Here is a 19,257-nt window from a genome sequence, read left to right as displayed (position 1 = left end):
CTTGGCTGTTCGTGCTACGTTCCTCTGAGAATGCATCACCCCCTACATTTTCCAAAACAGCATACCTGTTTGAAATGGGTATATCCACAAAAGACTCCTGCACTAGTTGCCTACCTCTCTTACCCTTACTGGAGTTACCCATCTATGTGACTCTATCTGAGAACTTCCCCCCTTCCTATAACTGTCATCCATCACATACTGTTGCTGTTGCAAATTCCTCATCTCTTCTATCCATCTCTCCAACCGATCTATTCAATCTGATAAGATTCGCATCCAATAGCATTTATGGCAGATATAATCAGCAGTAACCCTTAAACTCTCTTTAAACTCCCACATCTGACAAGAAGTACATATCACTCTACGAAAGGCCATTTTTGCTCCTTCACAATCTACAGACCCAGAAAATGACAGTCTTATTCCTCTACAAACACTGCCCCAGGTTAAATTAATAGCTATGGCTTATATTTTAAGTTTAATCAAGAGACTTATCTCCAAAAACATATAGAAAGCTTAAGAGAGTGCACAAGAGTATAGCAGATGGAATATAATTGGATATATTCGCAAAAGTTAGTCTTAGTAATAGTAACTATGAAACTATTGTCAAAGGCTGTGAAAACCCATCTGGTTCATTAATCCTCTTTTGGGAAGTACATGTGCCACCTGGCCTACACATGACTCCAGACCAACAACAACATGGATAGCCCTTAACTGTCTTCTGAAAATTGCCTAGCAAGCCATCCAGGGCAATTAGGGATGGGCAGTCAATATGGTTTTAACAGCAATGCCTGCATCCCATGCAAGAAGAAGGTATCCACTTTGGTGAGAAAAATAAGGGCAGATTTTGTTTTAAAAAGTGCGATACTGCTATGCTGAGGGTCCTGGGTGCTATGAAACACATGACAAGCAAATGATCTGTTGGTTAGATTACCTACAGTATGGAAACAGGCCCTTGGGCCCAAGTCCACACCGACCCTCTGAAGAGTAACCCACCGAGACCCCTTCCCCTACGTTTACCCCACCAAATGCACCCAACAAAATGGACAATTTGGCACAGCCAATTCATCTAACCTGCATATCTTTAGACTGTGGGAGGAAACCCACACATACACGGGGAGAATGTGCAAACTCCACACAGGCAGTCGCCCAAGGCGGGAATCAAACCCAGGAGCTTGGCACTGTGAGGCGCACTGAGCCACTGTGCTGCCCCTTACAAACTGTAAGAATAAAGACTCACTGGAATCGTGCAGGGCCTTGGTGAGTCCTGGAGCACTGTTTGCAGTATTGGAATCCTTACTTTAGCAAGGAAATAATGGCTTGAGAAGAAATGCAACAAAGCTAGTCTGATACCTGAAGTGCTTGTTCTGTGAGGTGAGACTGAGTATACTAGACCAATAGCCTCTAAAGCTTAGAACAAAGAGAGGTGATCTCACAGAGAAAAGTTTATAAAATTGCAAAAGAATTTGACAAATTAGATGCTGGGAGGCCGTTCCACTAGCTGGGAAATCTAGAACTAAGGGTCACAGTCTCATGATGTCGGCTATTTAAGGTTGAGAATAGGGAGAGATTTCTTCACTCAATGGGTTATGAATCTTTCGAACTCACTGCCCAGGGAGATAATTGAGCAGGTTCAAGACAGAGTTAAGTTTACATTTTTGCATACCAAGGGATAACAAAAGAAATGGAGATACTGTGGAGAGGTAATGTTAAGATTGACGATCAGCCATGATGTTACTGAATGGTAGTGAATACTCAATGGGCTGAATGGTCTGTTCTGTTACAGTTTATATTCTTTTAAACATGATATAGGTATATACCATATGTAGATGTGATTGGTTTTAAATTTGTTTTTTATTCTTTTATGGCGTGTGCATCGTCACTGACAGACTTAGTATGTATTGTCCCTCGCTAATTGCCTTTGAACTGCATACTAGTTAAGAGTTAACCACATTGCTTTAGATCTGGAGTCACATAGAGGCCAAACTAGGCAAGGGAGGGACATATTTCCTTCTCAAAAGGACATTAATAAACCAGTAGGGAGCTTTGTGACAATTGCTAATAGTTGTCATAGTCACCATTACTTGCATCCAATTCCAGTTTTTGTGATTAATCAAATTTTAAATTCGACCAGCCAGGATTTGAACCCATGTACCCTGACCATTTGTCTCAGCCTCTGGTTTGTGAGTCCATTGGCATTACCATCATCATCCCTGCACAGGGCCCCCAGTAAAGCATTGTCCAGCTGGTCACTCCTTCATTACAGTAAATGAAATTGGCCTCAAAGTTAAATCAGAAAGAGTCAGCATGCAGCGATGTGACAGATCACAGTGCTGAAAGCTCAGAAGTGTTTTAATGGCAGATATCCTGCTTTGGGTTTTGCTGATTTCCCTTCAGAAGCTCAATAAATCAGCCTGCAGTTCAGTTAATGCAAGAGGCCTTGGCCAAGAAACATTCTGCCAAATCATTTTAAACGGTCTCATTGTCTGGCGTACTCTTCATAGACCCAGAGATTAAAATGGTGAATTTAGTGCTGCATTGTATTCAAACAATGCCAAACATCACAGTTTATAGAGTGTCAGACACTGATGAATTAGGATTTTTGACAAATCTTTAAATTTAAGGACAGAATTTGTTTCTCTCTCAGGCATTTTCATTTCAGCCATTTTTGTGTCTCCTGAAAACTGAGAGAAATGGGAAGTTCCTGCCAATCAGTTGCGCACAGAGCTAAGATAGAAAAACAGCAGAGAAATGATGTTTATGTTCTTAAAGTTAAATTTTTGAATGAGGGAAGTAAAACATTTATTTATATGCTATCTTCTGACTTGAGAGTCTAGATCCTAGATATAGACTGAAGTTGTACATTCAACAAATTTACACGGACTTATTGCCAGTTCCTGTTTAAACAGTGACAAACACTGGAAGCTGCCTTACATCATTCACCAGATCAATTTAAATGGAATTGCTTTTGGCCATTTACTCAAGGCTGAGCAGCACTAATCTTCCATTTAATCTGTCAGGATTGGAATATGGCTGTCTTTCCACCAAAATGATCAATCCCTCAAGATCTACAGAATATATTCCCTTTCGCATTCCATGACCTCAAGGCAAGCTCACATTCAGGAAACAAGTGATCCTGGATTTAACATGGCTCTGCCACGCAAGATGCCAACAATTTCAATCAATCTTTCCAACCTGCATTTGGTTGAACAAACAGCTGGAGGAGGAATGCCCTTCTGAATGTCTCACTCCAGAGAGCAGCAGCATTCAGTAGCGTGATTATGTGCCATCTACAAGTTTTACTGTAGCAACGTGTACTCCCAAGGGCCCCTTAACAATACTATTCAAACCATCGACCTTGGTATCACTTAGAAGGACATTGGCAGCAGATGTGTGGGAACACCACTCGCTGTAGGTTCCCCTCCAAGTCACACACCATCGCAATATTCCATGGTTTCTGGGTCAAACTCCTGGAACTCCCTCTTTACACCCGAAAGACTGCAGTGGTGCAAGAAGGTGGCTTATGGTCACCTTTTCCAGGACAATTAAGGAAGGGCAATAAAAGTCAGGTTGGTTGTAGACAAATTGTGGTGAATGTGTGAGTATGAGATACTCCAGAACAGCATGGTGTACCATGACAACAGAACATGGGTGGTACGGTCCTCAATGGTTAGCATTGCTCTCTTACAGCACCAGGGACCTGGGTTTGATTCCACCCTCAGGAAACTGTCTACGTGGAGTCTGGACATTTTCCCTGTGTCTGTGTGGGTTTCATCTGGGTGCTCCAGTTTCTTCCCACAATCCAAAGGTGTGCAGGTTAGGTAGATTGGCAATCCTAAATTACTCATAGTGTCCAGGGATGTGCAGCTTTGGTGGATTGGCCATGGGAAATGGAGAGTTATAGGGATAGGGTGAGTCTGAGTGGGATGCTCTTTGGAGGATCAGTGTGAACTCAATGGGCCGAATGGCCTGCTTCCACAGTGTTGGGATTCTATGATCTAAATTTTGGCAGGAATAGGTACAAGCAACAGCAATAAGTGCTCACCTTCCTATTAATGCCCACATCTGCCAATGCCCGCAAAAGCCAAGACCCTCATGCAGTCAGAGCTTGCACTCAGCCAACACATCCTTTATTCTGGATTAGTGGTACTGGAAGAGCACAGCAGTTCAGGCAGCATCCGAGGAGCAGTAAAATTGACGTTTCGGGCAAAAGCCCTTCATCAGGAATAAAGGCAGAGATTCTCTGCTTATCTCTCCACGCTTCAGGCTCTTTGCCTTTATTCCTGATGAAGGGCTTTTGCCCGAAACGTCAATTTTACTGCTCCTCGGATGCTGCCTGAACTGCTGTGCTCTTCCAGCACCACTAATCCAGAATAAAGGATGTGTTGGCTGAGTGCAAGCTCTGACTGCATGAGGGTCTTGGCTTTTGCGGGCATTGGCAGATGTGGGCATTAATAGGAAGGTGAGCACTTATTGCTGTTGCTTGTACCTATTCCTGCCAAAATAAAGATTCTCTGCTTATCTCTCCACGCTCCAGGCTCTTTGCCTTTATTCCTGATGAAGGGCTTTTGCCCGAAACGTCGATTTTACTGCTCCTCGGATGCTGCCTGAACTTCTGTGTTCTTCCAGCACCACTAATCCAGAATCTGGTTTCCAGCATCTGCAGTCATTGTTTTTACCAACACATCCCTTAGCAAAGCTTGACAACTGTGAGTATAGCTCGAAGTAGTTCAACTTGTTATTTCTTTTTTTCAATAGCCTCTTGTCCAGGGAGGCGATCTTCCCTCCTATCCTGAAGGTGTTAACTTTGCAAACCTTCCTCTGGTAGATCAATCAATAGCCTTTCATATGTAAATAAATCCTGGGGTGGTATACATTCATGAGTAAGTGAACAACAACTTCTTGAAATACAGGTGTATGCTCTTGTAAGGAGTTGTGCAGTTCACTACATACCAATGTGCCTGTTACCTATGTCAAAGGGAGGTGGAGTCTCTGGTCTAATAGCCAGAGGCTTGGGCTAATGCTCTGGGGACAAAGGTTCAAATCTCTCTATGACAGCTAATGGAATTTAAACTCAACAATATAAGTCTGAACTATATAAAGTTAGTCTTTGAAATGGTGACCATGACAACGATCAGCAATTGTCATAAAATCCCATCTGGTTCACTAACAACCTTTGGAGAAGGTAATCTACCATCCTTCTGGATCAGTGGTGCTGGAAGAGCACAGCAATTTAGGCAGCATCCGAGGAGCTTCGAAATCGACGTTTCGGGCAAAAGCCCTTCATCAGGAGGGCTTTTGCCCGAAACGTCGATTTCGAAGCTCCTCGGATGCTGCATGAATTGCTGTGCTCTTCCAGCACCACTGATCCAGAATCTGGTTTCCAGCATCTGCAGTCATTGTTTTTACCCAATCTATCATCCTTACTCAGTCTGGCCCACATGTGACTCCAGACCCACACCAATACGGTTCACTCTTAATTGTCCTCTGAAATAGTCCAGCCAGCCACTCCATTTAAAGGCAATTATGGATTTGCAATGAACACTGGCCATATTTCATGAAGGAATTTTTTTAAAATGTTTTTAGTTCCTGATTTTATTCTGGTTCCGGAACCTGGATGGATTTAAAATGGCTCAACTCAGGCCCTGCAATTTCTGTCAGCCTTAGACAGTGAACAGGCACAGTCATGACTTTAAATCTAAGAAATATTTTGCATGTGAGGGATTTAAACAGAGTAAATGGTCGACACTTGAAATCCACTGCAGTGTCTTTGCCCACAGTGCTGTTAAAAGACTGCAGTGTTAGTGATGCAGCTTCTGCGGTGAATACTGTAAGGCAGCCTGTTGAGCTGCTATTCTCATTAACAGAAACCCTGACAACACAGCATCACCTCAGAGACTCAAACCTTCTGTGAGGAACAGATACTCTCCTGGCTGCTCGGTGTAAATTCCTGGGTAACTCCTCATGGTAACTTGTAAAAAGGCACATTTAAGGAACACTGATCCCTGGCAATTGCTTTTACTTATTGCATATTGGGTATTTATCATCTGAGCAGCCATCCTCACCACCGACTTCACCCATAAGGTTCGTCTATCCTTTCCTGATGGCACTGCCAACTACTGGGTATAATTGACCCACCCTCTTAACCAAATGGTTATCTGGTGCACCCTCAGGCCACCCTGTTTCTTGCTGGCAGACTGCTTGCCTGTTGATGTGACTATAACCGAACTGGCTTCTGTCCTTCAACTGAAAGATGAGCTCTCCAGCAGTAGCAGCTGACGGCCTACGTCAGTGAGGTCAGTCCTACCCACTTCACCAAAGCTGTGCCTCAGATGGCTCTGTCCATTCCTTGGCAAGTTGGTGTGAGAGACATTGGGTGAGTCAGCTTCCGACATCTGTGCTAATCCTGGCATACAACCCTCTCAGATTACAATGCCGTCAGCTATTCGGAAGGAATATCACGGTGGCAACAAAGGAACCACGTCTATTTCTCACTCTCTTTATAAACAGGTTCATACATTTTGGGGAACTGGGCATTGGGGCATGCGTTCTGGGAAAAGGCTGACTGGTTGGGGCAGTGGAGGCAAGAGGTCAAGTGATGAAATCTCCAGGAACACATCCAGCCAGAGTTGGCAACTCCTACCAGACCTGTCACTGTTACAGAGTTGGTGCAGGTCTCTGAGTAAGTCACGGGTTGCTGGTGGGAGGCAGAAGGAGGTTGCCATCCGAACAGCCCCTCAGTTTGCCCAGTAAAGAGCAGCCGAGACTAATCAGTAAAGACGTTATAAATATTTAAATGGGCAGAGTAGCTTTAAGTCAAATTGTTCCTGTTTTTACAACACGCCCTGAAAACCCACAACAAAAGATGCGTGTGAAAAAGGCATGATAGGCTGTATCTTACTGAAGCACATTTACAAACAGGACACTTTCAGTGAGCGTTCAGAGTGCTGATAGTTTAAGTTATATACATTTTAGGAATTGTATCATTTTTGGCCTAGATAACTTTTTAAAACTGTGGTTTGAGCATCTTTATCCTTTCTTCCTCTTCCTTCAATTTAGAAGTACATTGTTAGACTGGGAATACACCCAGATCCAGCAACAACTTTTATTTATATAATGCCTTTAACATAGTAAAATGTTCCAAGGTGCTTTGCAACTAGGAGCATTATAAACCAAAACTGAAACATGGAGCCCCAAGCGGAGATATTATGGCAGCTGACGAGACAGGTTCGAAGTCCTAAAGGAGGTGTAAGAGATGGAGAGGTCTTAGGACAAATTCCAAAGCTTAAGATATTGACAGCAAATAGCAAGGTACAAAAATTATGTCTGCCTCCACCCGCACCACTGATGATTCTGACCAATAAAAGCTGGAGATCTCTAGATATACTCCCAGTAAAAATATTTTATTTGGTTTCTTATCTTCCTAGCGCAGACAGTGTTTTGCATACCGAAGGGTGTCCCTTATAGACAAAGTTAAAAGTCACATGACACCAGGCTATAGTCCAACAGGTTTATTTGGAAGTACAAGCTTTTGGAATGCTGCTCCTTTGTCAAGTAGTTAGGATCCTGCCTCACTAGCTACCTCACCAAGAAGCAGCGCTCCAAAAGCTAGTACTGTCAAATAAACCTGTTGGGCTATAACCTGATGTTGTGTGACTTTTAACTTTGTCCACCCCAGTCCAACATCGGCACCGCCACCTTATGGACATGGTTCTTCTCCATACAGAGCATTTGATGCAGTTCTGGTGACCAGCTCTAAAAGTAATTGATGAACTCCCTGGTTTCATTGTAAGAAGACACATCAGAGTGGGCAAGATAGACAGACCAGACAGACCGCACACACACACGCACGCACGCACACACACACTCACACACACACACCCCTTGTACTTTTTCTCTAATGAAAGCTCTGAGAAAATTCCACATTGAACGACAATCAGTGGCAGCTGGAGCTCCTGACACTGTCAAGCCTCCATCATTGATTCTGCAGAGTCTACAACACTGATGGATACAGAGTCACACACACAGCTCCTTGCCAATCAGATGACAGCAGGTGTGGTGTAAACATTTTGGATGTGAAACCCAAAACTGATCAGCCCTGGGTAAGGCCCTAATAAAAACACCAGCTTTTCCCAAATGCTTCTGTGCATAAGTTCAGCCTGGAAGAGAGGGTTAATAAAGTATTGTTGGTGGTTTCCAACTCATTTTATTCAGCTTGTTAATTGGGAAAGGAGGGGTGTGATGGTTGACTTCAATCCCAATGGCCAGAGAATAGGGACCATATACATCTAAACCTCATCCAAAGTGTCTTGTGGGCACAGGGTGGAAAAGGGTCGGTGACACTTCCCATAGTTGAATAGTCCACTTTCATTGTCTGAAGATTAGCCAATGGATGGCTTACTGAATAATGACCATGGCTCATGGACCCAAAGCATGTTAAACAGCAAGATCTCCGGTGAAGTATAAAAATGTGAAGAAAAATATTTTGATCGGAAGTACTAGCAGACCACAAGACATAATTCGAAAGTACAGTCAAGATTAGTGTGGTGCTGGAAAAGGACAGCACGTCGGGCAGCATCCGAGGAGCAGGAAAATTGACGTTTTGAGCAAAAGCCCCTCATCAGGAATGAAGCCATTCCCAATGAAGGGTTTTTGCCCGAAACGTCGATTTTGCTGCTCCTTAAATTGACGTTTTGGGCAAAAGCCCCTCATCAGGAATGAAGCCATTCCCAATGAAGGGCTTTTGCCCGAAACGTCGATTTTGCTGCTCCTTGGGTGCTGCCTGACCTGCTGTGCTTTTCCAACACCACTCTAATCTTGACTCTAATCTTCAGTATCTGCAGTACCCACTTCTGCATAGTTCAAAAGTATCCATTCAGAGCAAGGACTGAGGTAGTAAAGCCCCTGAACTAACATGTCTGCTCTTGCTGTGATAACCCGATCATGTATTTTTGTAAAAATACATTGGATTTGAGGGTTACGCTCGATTTAAAAATAGATATGGCATTCACCACTTTGAATAAAATATTACTATCTGTGAGCTTTCACCTCTGCACCCTGGATTTGGTGAACTGGATTTGGTGATTGGCATAAGGGAGGTGGAATCTGCTACTGTATTGTGACGACATCACCTTAATGGAGATCATGTGAAAAATGAAAGACTCATTTTTATAACCAGCCATTTTTGACACACAGTCATCGTATTACTGTAAAAAAAAGAATGGTCACTTCTGTGCACAGCACGCTCCCACAAATATCTATGTGATATTGGCTCATTGTGACAATCTGTTTCAGTGCTGGTGATTGATATTGAGCAGGACAATGAGGATAACTCTCTTGCACGTACCATGAGGAACTTTGACAGCCACCTCTGAGGGCAGGCACAGCTTCAGTCAGGCAGTTAAAGTCACAGCCTTGTTTTTGTGCTCAATCTTCAGACTGGAACATGGTGACTTAGAGACAAGTGTGCTATCAACTGTGTCATGGCTGACACACTATTAAAAACATCCCCCCCCACCCCCAAACCTCCATTGACTCAGCAGATTTTTCTTCGAATTAATTCATGGGAATGTGGGCACTGCTGGCTCGGCCAACATTTATGACCTATACCTAATTGCCCAGAGGGCAGTTAAAAGTCTGTTGTGATTGGAATGAGGGTGGCCCAGTGGATCGCATTGAGTGTGATTGGGGCTGTTAACCTGGTCCAATCAGGGAGCCCTGGCTGACCGATATAGACAGGAGTCCACCCGGTGCGAAGGAGGGAGGGTAAGTCAGAGGATCTCCTTGTGGGTCTGCTCCTGGGCCTGGCCAGGCTGGCCATTAACAGGTCCAGGCAGCAGACCATGGTGGAGAGGGGGTCATTATGGCCAACTGCCTTCCCCACTTCCGTGGTTATGGATGGGCCTGGGTGTCCCTGGAGATGGGAGCACAAACTATCTTCCAATAGTCTTGACCTCATTAGGACCTGGTGGGCACTGTGGGGAATGGAGTGCTTTATTTCCCCCTCCAATTCTATTTTTATTTAGTCTCTACCCTCCCCTTCACCTTTTTCACATAAGCATTGCCTGCTCTGGCTTTGCTTGTCACCAGTTCATCTGCCACATGGGTGACTTTCCTGGTGGTGTAATGTTAATAAAGTTATGTTCACTTGGTGTTTTCACTGTGTTTTCCACCAAGACACACACACACACACAAACATGGGTGCTGAGGAATATAAGCACTATTGTTGCATGGCATTATTGTAGGGGAAAGAAAAATATTTAAGCAGGAGTCTCAGGGATTCTCCTTGTTCCAGGGACTGGCTCTGAGCTGGCTGGTCAGAGTCCATGTATAATGCACATGTAAATAAAGGGTGACCTGGTGACAGGAAACTGGCTTCCTTATTTCAAGCCAACCACATTGCTGGGAGCTTGGAGTCACATGTAGGCCAGACTGGGTCAGGACACCAGTTTCCTTCCCTAAAGGAAATTAGTGAACCAGACAAGATGTTTTCTAACAACAATCAGCAGTGGTTACATGATCACCATTAGACCAGCTTTTCACTTCAGATTTTTATTGAATTCAAATTTCACTACCTGCTGTGGTGGGATTTGAATCATTTGCTTTGAGAACAATAGCCTGGGATTCAGGATAACTAGCCCAGTGGTGTTACCACTGTGCCACAATCTAACAGAGGACAAGCTGAACTATACAGGCCAGAAAGCCATGGCCTGTGGTGGGAGTTGCTGTTGCTCAGGTCCTGCTCCTGGGTGTGGGTGCCACCTGTGAGTTCTCCACCACCCCATGATCAAATGCAAAACAGGTAAAGAATTCAGCCGATGCTACACAGTTTTGTGGTAATAATTGGATGAGAATAAACACCCTCCTCACTCCACCCAAAACCAAGCAATCTCACTTGAGAGGAGGGGAAAAAAAACTAAGTGAAGAAAAGCACAAGTCAACACGAGAGAGTCATAGAGATGTACAGCAAGGAAACAGACCCTTCGGTCCAACCCGTCCATGCCGACCAGATACCCCAACCCAATCTATTCTCACCTGCCAGCACCCGGCCCATATCCCTCCAAACCCTTCCTATTCATATACCCATCCAGATGCCTTTTAAATGCTGTAATTTACCAGCCTCCACCACATCCTCTGGCAGCTCATTCTACACACATATCACCTTCTGAGTGAAAGCATTGCCCCTTAGGTCTCTTTTAAATCTTTCCCCTCTCACCCTAAACCTATACCCTCTAGTTCTGGACTTCCCCAACCCGGGGAAGAGACTTTGTCTATTTATCCTATCCATGCCCCTCATGATTTTTACAAACTTCTGTAAGGTCACCCCTCAGACTACGACGCTCCAGGGAAAACAGCCCCAGCCTATTCAACCTCTCCCTATAGTTCAAATTCTCCAACCCTGGCAACATCCTTGTAAATCTTTTCTGAACCCTTTCAAATTTGAAAAATCTGCGCCTGCGCCAGGGGGGGGGGGGGGGGGGGGGGGGGTAACTGAAACTTGTCCGGAATTTCTCACTGGTCCTGAATTCCCGAACTTTTGTATGAGGCGATTGCCCACCCCAACCAGAAACAGGCTCAGCTTTCACCTGAAGGAATGTTCTACATTGATACCCACCACATGGGACCTGTTGCAAAGGACCACTATAAGCTGGACAAAACTTTCTGCCTCTCTTTTCTCCTTTAATATTCGTCCAGCAACCCACATCTTTGACATTCACCTACCCTGACATCAGCTCCTGTGGCTTGGAGCATTTTTTAACTTGGTAACACGCTCGAAAAACAGACTTGGATGATTTCGCTACATCACAGACGCGATATAAATGCAAATTGTTGCTGCTGGGGAACAGTGCCAGCTCTTCAGTGGTTTATTACAGGTGATGAACTAGCAATTTGAACAGAATGGCCAAGTAAGAAAATGTCTGGTTTCAAGGCTGATACTTTGCCTTTAAGAAAATGACATGTCTCGTAGAGCTATTTTAAAATGTAACCTTAGTTCTTCAAAAGAAAAATGTTTTTCTTGGCCTTTGAGAAAATTCTGTAAATAATAATGTGCAAAGAATATTGTCAACTGAAATTTGAACTAGAAAGAATTAGGTACTGCTACCAAGTGAACACATCACAACACTCACTCTGTTCATGATTTACAACTCCTGGCATGTGCCACTTTCATGTCCCTGCTGATACGTAACTCAGAGATCAACATTACATTGCTTGTTAGACAAATAAATGGTGCCTCCGCAGTTTTAATGAATGGACTGGGCAGTCAGTTTTGTGTGTTGTAAGGCAGTCATTGAGGCTGTGGATTGTTTCAGGTTTCATAGACTTCCATCCTGCTCAATGTAGAAATGACGACGTCATCCCTCCTTTTGCAGGCAAAGCAGTAAATGAAACAAATAAAGTGGCTGAGTCCCGCTCTGGAGTGGAGGCATCCATAAAGGAGTGCACCTCAACCTTTTCACCCTAAGTAACCTCTGGTCCAAGGAAAACAGAAATAATCTGAGGATTTTTTCTTCCCTTCAGTATCTAGCCATGCTTGCTGGAAACAGCACGCCATGGGTCTGCATGATTTGAGTTGCGATGCTGCCCTATGACTGAACAGCCTCAATACTGATGCGCACTCATTTAATGGGCTATTGATGCGGCAGGGGCAAAGTCAGGGAGCAGGAGAGGAGGGATCGAGTCTGATGCCTTTATACATCCAACCAGCTGAGACAATAAAGGGAACATTGTCTGCGACTGAAGCAATTGAGAATTTAGTCGTCACTACTGGTTAGTTCAGAGGTCAGACTGCGGGCTGAACCCATTCTATTGTCATTGTGAGCAAGATACACAGGTAAATTATACAAGACAGAACAAGCAGCCTGTACTTCTGTTGTAATACCAGATGCTTATTAACTGTCAGTTAGCTCCACATATTCAGGACCCATCTCTGTGGTTGGTATCAGGGTCAATCCATGATTAGACAGGTGACAGTGCACAGTGGGTCAAGTTTGTTTATGTCAGAAGCAAAATTCCTGTTATATCAGTTAATAAAAAGATGTTTTTCGTTCCATTGGCCCAGTTTCTCCTGGCGTGTGTCAGATTGGGGAAATGCAGTAGCTACCTGCTCACACTGCAGCACCCATCATCTTTTGCCAGCCTTTTGCTGTGGAGACAATGTAGCCAGGCAATAAATCTAAGCAAATACAAGTGGATAGGTTGGTCAGCAAACTCTCTTTTTAATAAAGAGATCTCCCTGTCCTTTTTTTTTAATTGTTCTGAGTCAGAAGTAATTCTGATTAAAGTAATCACAGATCAAAGACTTCCCTCACCAAGAAAGCACCAATTAATGAGCTCCTGTAGATGTTAGTATCAGTATCATGCTGCTTGCCACTGCACTTTTATCAGGTTTTGCATGATCTTGTTTTCTGAAATCTTATCTATTTTTGCAGTAATTCAATACCTGAATAAAATTTGGGGAATACCGCACCCATTAAGGTTACTTCAATCCATCTGTGATTTGAAGCTCCCGAGAAAAGTACAGCCCATCAAAATGAATCTGGATATGAGTCGCAGAACCTGGATAAGCCCACACTTTCCCTCTCACACCCCTCACTCGCTCTGTGTCAGGGCCCAAAATACTGCAGGTCTTTTCCCTTCTCTATTCTGCATGATTGAGTAGTTCCTCTGCAGAGGCAGCAGCACAGCACAATGTGACTGTGACTGCAAAAGCTCACAGCTGATCAGAAAACAAACCAGAAACACACTGATCATAAATCTCAGCGTAGCCCTGAGATCCCACCGCTCTGACCTCCCCCACGTGACCCCTTCAGGTGTAGGACTGATGAGATAGTTCATTTCTAGAATGTTAACAGTAAGGATTACTTCACTCTTTATGAAACACAAGAATTATGACAACTTCCTCTGCCACTGTTGGCGTGAAGAGTTGCTCGATCATGAGAGACGATCTGTGAGCTCCCTCCTTGATTAAAGCAGACGCCCTGGCGATAGCTGCAGAGCCACACTATCAAACAGCACAGCTTCCCAGCTGCTGAGCTTACTCAAGAGACTCCTTTTCATTTACTGCAGTATCCTTTCCACAGCTATTCCATCCTCTCCCTCTCACTCTCTTTCACTCCTGCAATCCTGTCCTCTCTCTGTCTTACTCTCCTCCTCTACCCTACTTTCTCCTCTTTCTTCCCGTCCTATCCCATTCTGTCTGTCTTGTGGTCCCTCTCTCTGCTCTCTCTCTCCCGCTCTTTGAAGAGTTATCACAAAAGGATTGCCTCCTGAAAAATGAAGGCCGAGGGGTAACCTAATTAGGGATTTATTTTTAATTTCGAAAGCTCTGGATAAAATGGATACTGAGAGATGTTTCCTCTTGTAGTGAAGAGCGAAAGTGAAGGCCATCAATATGATAGTCACCAAGAAATCCAACTGGGACTTCAGAACATCTTTACCAAAAGAATGGTGAGAATGTGGAGTGTGCGACCACAGGGAGTGGTTGGAGTGAGTAATAGAGCTGAATTTCAGGGAATGCGAGTGTAGGCTTTGAGGGAAAAGGGAACAGAGGGTTATGGTAGAGGTTTCCATGAAGTAGAGGCGGAGGTGACGCAATTGGGACATACACACCAGCATGGGTTGCTGGGCTGAATGGCCTGTGCATCCTATGTAACTGATACATCCTGCTGCTCTCTCTCTCTCTCCTTCTGTTCAGTTCATGCTCAGTCTTCTGCTCTGTCCTCTCTCTCTTTCCTGCTCTCTCTCTCTCCTTCTGCTCTCTATTTGTCCTCTTCCCTCTATATATCCTGCCCTCTCACTCTCCCCTCTCTGTCCTCCTCTGTTCTGTTCTCTCTATCCTCTCTCTCTCCATCCTGTTCTTTTTCCCTCTCTTTCCTGGTTGCCGTAACTCTCACTGTTCTCTTTCGTTGTCTCTTAATCTCTCTCTCTCTCTCCATCCTGGTCTCTCACTGCCGTATTCTGTCTCTACTCTCTCTCGTTCTGATCTCTCACTCTGTAAATCCAGGTCTCTCTCTCTCTCTATGTCCCGATCTCTGTCTCTCTCTCTATCCTGGTTTATCGCTCACTCTCTGTATGTCCTGATCTTATTCTCTACCTGTCTCTCCCTCTGTATCCTGTTCTCTATGTGTGTGTGTGTCCTGAACTCTCTCTCTCTCTCTCCGTGTCCTGATCCTGCTCTCTGTCTGCCTGTTTCTCTCTCTCTCTGTGCGCCAATACAGAAAGGGCAAGGTCGCCAACCCCTTCCTGCTTTGGGAACACTCACGCATTCGCGGGTCCTAACAGCCAACGGCGGACCGATGGGAAGTGGAAAGCCACGTTCTCTTACCTTGCCTTCTGAACAGAAGTGTAGAGTCCAAGGGCTGCGGGTAAAACTCCCTGTGGCTTGAGCAGTGTACAGCTCCTGCTGTAGCCCCTAGACCACCCTAAAGTGCCCCTTCCCCTGCTCTGGCAGGGCTTTGATCGTTACATTCTTTGCCCCCAGCACCACTCCTCCCAGCCGGCCCAAAGTAAAGTGTTTTAACAATGAAAGGTGGGATTGCCGTGAACAGTGCCGGCCTCCTGAAGCAGTGATGTCATTTCATGGCCATATTTGGTGCAGAAACTGATTCTCTCTCTCTCAGGGAAGGAGGAGCTTGAACTGCTTCTGAAACCACTCCGAGCTGGAATCCAGACTGAAGTAACGTTTCAAGTCTCAGCCAATTCCAACAGGAAGCAAATCGAGCTGCTGCTGGAGGGGGGGGGGGGGGGGGAGGGGACTGTGATCCACTTCTCACGCCATTGTTTCTGCAACACTTTTAAGTCATTGCAGTTCCCTTCCAGACATCCATCACCCCCTCCGCTCCTCTCCAGCAACACTGAGGAACCTCATTCATTCCAGCAGCGTTTCATGTTAAAGTCACAGGCGCATCTCAAGTTGCAACAACTTTTCAGGGTGACCGATTGCCCTGATGTACACTAGGGTCGACAGAGAAGCTTCTGCTAACCCAGTGTCGCTGCCCAGCACCTTCATGCTCCTCTAGTACTCAGTCAGGCTGCTGTTGGTTATCCAGCCCGCAGAACTTTACACAAAGGCTGGGACTCTTCAAAAGGTCCTTACGACCGGTAGAATTCGCCTAATCCCCTAGGGATCACAGTCTGCTGCTGTAGATCCTAACAGTAAACACCCCCCTAAATAAAATAAGAACCAACGTAGGCACGAAAGTGACTGGGATTGAGAAAACCAGTAACATTGTCAACAATGAGCCCAATTCCTTTGCGCTCACTTTTGCAGATTGTATTGAAATGACTTGCTTTAAGTTAACATAAAATATCTGCTATACCTTGAGATTCACTTTTACAGTCGTGTACATTTCCCGTCCAACTTTCTCTCCCCCTCCAAATTTATACCCCACTCCACCTAGGAATGATGGGGATCAGGTCTTATAAGTGCCAAGTAACACCCCCCCCCCCCCCCCCCACACCAACTAAATGAGCTACTTTTCTGGGGTAAATGCATGTGGTGACTTTCAGCCAGCTCTTTGACTGTGAAGGCATCACATCACAGCCATGTCGGACCCTCTGATGACAGACTCGACCCTCGCCCTCTCACTGCATTGTGGCCAGCAGCTGTTCAGACTTGCCTAACCTTCCTTTCCCCCTCCCTTCACCTCTAACCCTGTGACGTTAGGCCAGGTTGGTGTGGTGCCTGTACCACGCTGCGTTACACTGAATGCTGCAGTCATTCACGGGGCGGGTGGGGGGGGAAAGAGCTACACAAACCAAATTCAAGGCACTTCCTATTTGACAGCAATCTTGACGGATCCCCTCTTTATGCTATTCATCCAATCACAGTATTTTTCCCAAGTTTATACTTTATTCAAAACATTGTCAAGAGCAGACGGTATAACATTCCATACAATCCTACTTGTTTCAGTCCAGCATGTGGCTCTATCGTTATGTTATCTTTACAATTTGCATTTCATGTCAAACATACAGCCTGAGGGTATTTTTTACGTATGTTCCAGCCCCTCACTGTGCTATGGCAACAGGGCCTTCCACTCTGATCTTAACCCATTGTTTAAAATGCTGTTGGCTGACTGTAGATGATTGGTTTACACAATGGGAGTGTTAGCAAGGGAAGAGAAGTTGCTTGTTTGCAGTCAGTGGAATGCTAATGGTGTTAAAAGTACCTCAACATTTAAAAGAATACAAATGCTTACAATATGAAATTTCTTTCCCCTTTGTAGTAAAGATTAGTGTCAGACTACAATTAAACTGGCACCTCCTGGTATGTCCTTTTACACGAGCACTGCACTTCCTTTTATGCTGACAATTCCTTTCATCATACAATCACGGAGTTGTTATGACGCAGAAGAAGCCCATTCTGCCTACACTGGCTCTTCAAGCAGGCATCATTACCCCCGGCCAATCTCCTGCCTTTTCCCTATTCCCTTGCACACATTTCCAGACAGTGTGTTCCATACCTTAAGTTAAAAAAATCACACAACCCCAGGTTATAGTCCAACAGGTTTATTTGGAAGCATTAGCTTTCAGAGCGCTGCTCCTTCATCAGGTGGTTGTGGAGAATAACACTGTAAGACACAGAATTTATAGCAGAAGTTTACAGTGTGATGTAACTTAAATTATATATTGAAAAAGACCTGGATTGTTTGTTAAGTCTCTGATCGTTTAGAATGACCATGTTGGTTTCAGTTCTTTCATATGGAAATCACAAAAAATTTTTTTAAAAGTTACATTCCCAAGTGAACTTTAACAACTGATGTCATGTCAGCCCAGGTAATGTACGTAAGGTGTGAGCTTCCCTGTGTGAGGCTGTCCGCGCCACAAGGGTCAGATTGATTCTAATCTAAAAAAAAACAGATTTACAGAATCTTACCTGTGAACCTTTGTTATAAATTCTGTGCCTTACAATCTTATTCTCCACAACCACGTGATGAAAGGGCAACGCTCCAAAAGCTAGTGCTTCCAAATAAACGTGTTGGACTGTAACCTGGTGTTGTGTGATTTTTAACTTTGTACACCCCAGTCCAACACCTGCATCTCCAAATCATCCATACCTTAACTACTTGCTGTGTGAAAACATTTTTTTACTCAGATCACACTTGCTTCCTTTGCATGTCACTTTAAATCTATGCCCTTCTAGTTCTTAATAAAAACCAAAAGAACTGCTGTCGCTGGAATTCAGAAACAAGAACAGAAATTGCTGGAAAAGCTCAGCAGTTTGGCAGCATCTGTGGAGAGAAATCAGACTTGATGTTTTGGGGTCCAGTGACCATAGTTTCAGGGTGAGAGGGGAAGATATAAAAGAGACCCAAGGGGCAACTTCACGCACAGAGGGTGGTACGTGTATGGAATGAGTTGCCAGAGGAAGTGGTGGAGGCTGGTACAATTGCAACATTTAAAAGACATCTGGATGGGTATATGAATAAGAAGGGTTTAGAGGGATATGGGCCAAGTGCTGGCAAATGAGACTAGATTAGGTTGGGATATTGCATGGATGAGTTGGACCAAAGGTGTGTTTCCATGCTGTACATCTCTATGACTCTACGATCCTTCCACAGAACCAAAGAAGAGTCATTGAACCTGAAACGTTAACTCTGATTTCTCTCCAAAGATGCTGCCAGACCTGCTGAGATTTTCCAGCAGTTTCTGTTTTGTTTTTGCTTCTCGTTCTCAATCCTTTTACAGGTGGATATAGCTTCTCCATATCTACTCTGTCCAGTCTGCTCATGAGTTTGAAAACCACTATCAAATCACCTCTCAGCTTTATTCTCTCCAAGGAGAACAGTCCCAACTTCTTCAATTCATCCTTAATTTTTATCAAGCTATACTGCCACTTCCTTATATTTGGATGTATCCTCTAACAAAGGGACTTCTTCTAACCTAATACATCAAACTGATAGAGTCATAGAGATGTACAGCACGGAAACAGACCCTTCGGTCCAACCCGTCCATGCCGACCAGATATCCCAACCCAATCTAGTCCCACCTGCCAGCACCCGGCCCATATCCCTCCAAACCCTTCCTATTCATATACTCATCCAAATGCCTCTTAAATGTTGCAGTTGTACCAGCCTCCATCACATCCTCTGGCAGTTCATTCCATACACGCACCACCCTCTACGTAAAAACGTTGCCCCTTAGGTCTCTTTTATATCTTTACCCTCTCACCCTAAACCTATGCCCTCTAGTTCTGGACTTCCCGACCCCAGGGAAAAGACTTTGTCTATTTATCCTATCCATGTCCCCCATAATTTTGTAAAC

General features: G+C 44.5%; 1 protein-coding gene across 3 annotated transcripts in view; it reads right to left on the bottom strand.

The window, feature by feature from the left end:
- Positions 1–15,562, bottom strand: part of luzp1 (leucine zipper protein 1) — a 149,460-nt gene extending 133,898 nt beyond the window's left edge. For 2 of the 3 annotated variants that reach the window (XM_043717399.1, XM_043717397.1), the window contains exon 1: positions 15,320–15,557. The gene's annotated coding sequence lies outside the window, so the exon portion shown is untranslated. Of the gene's footprint in view, positions 1–15,319 lie in introns of all 3 variants that reach the window. The other variant, XM_043717401.1, reaches the window with a different exon arrangement.
- Positions 15,563–19,257: the final 3,695 nt, after the last annotated feature.

The sequence above is a fragment of the Chiloscyllium plagiosum genome, chromosome 27 (genome assembly GCF_004010195.1).
Source record: "Chiloscyllium plagiosum isolate BGI_BamShark_2017 chromosome 27, ASM401019v2, whole genome shotgun sequence".
Taxonomy (NCBI): Eukaryota; Metazoa; Chordata; class Chondrichthyes; order Orectolobiformes; family Hemiscylliidae; genus Chiloscyllium; species Chiloscyllium plagiosum.
The sequence above is the reverse complement of the archived record's forward strand: the minus strand, read 5'-3'. Positions and strand labels throughout refer to the sequence as shown.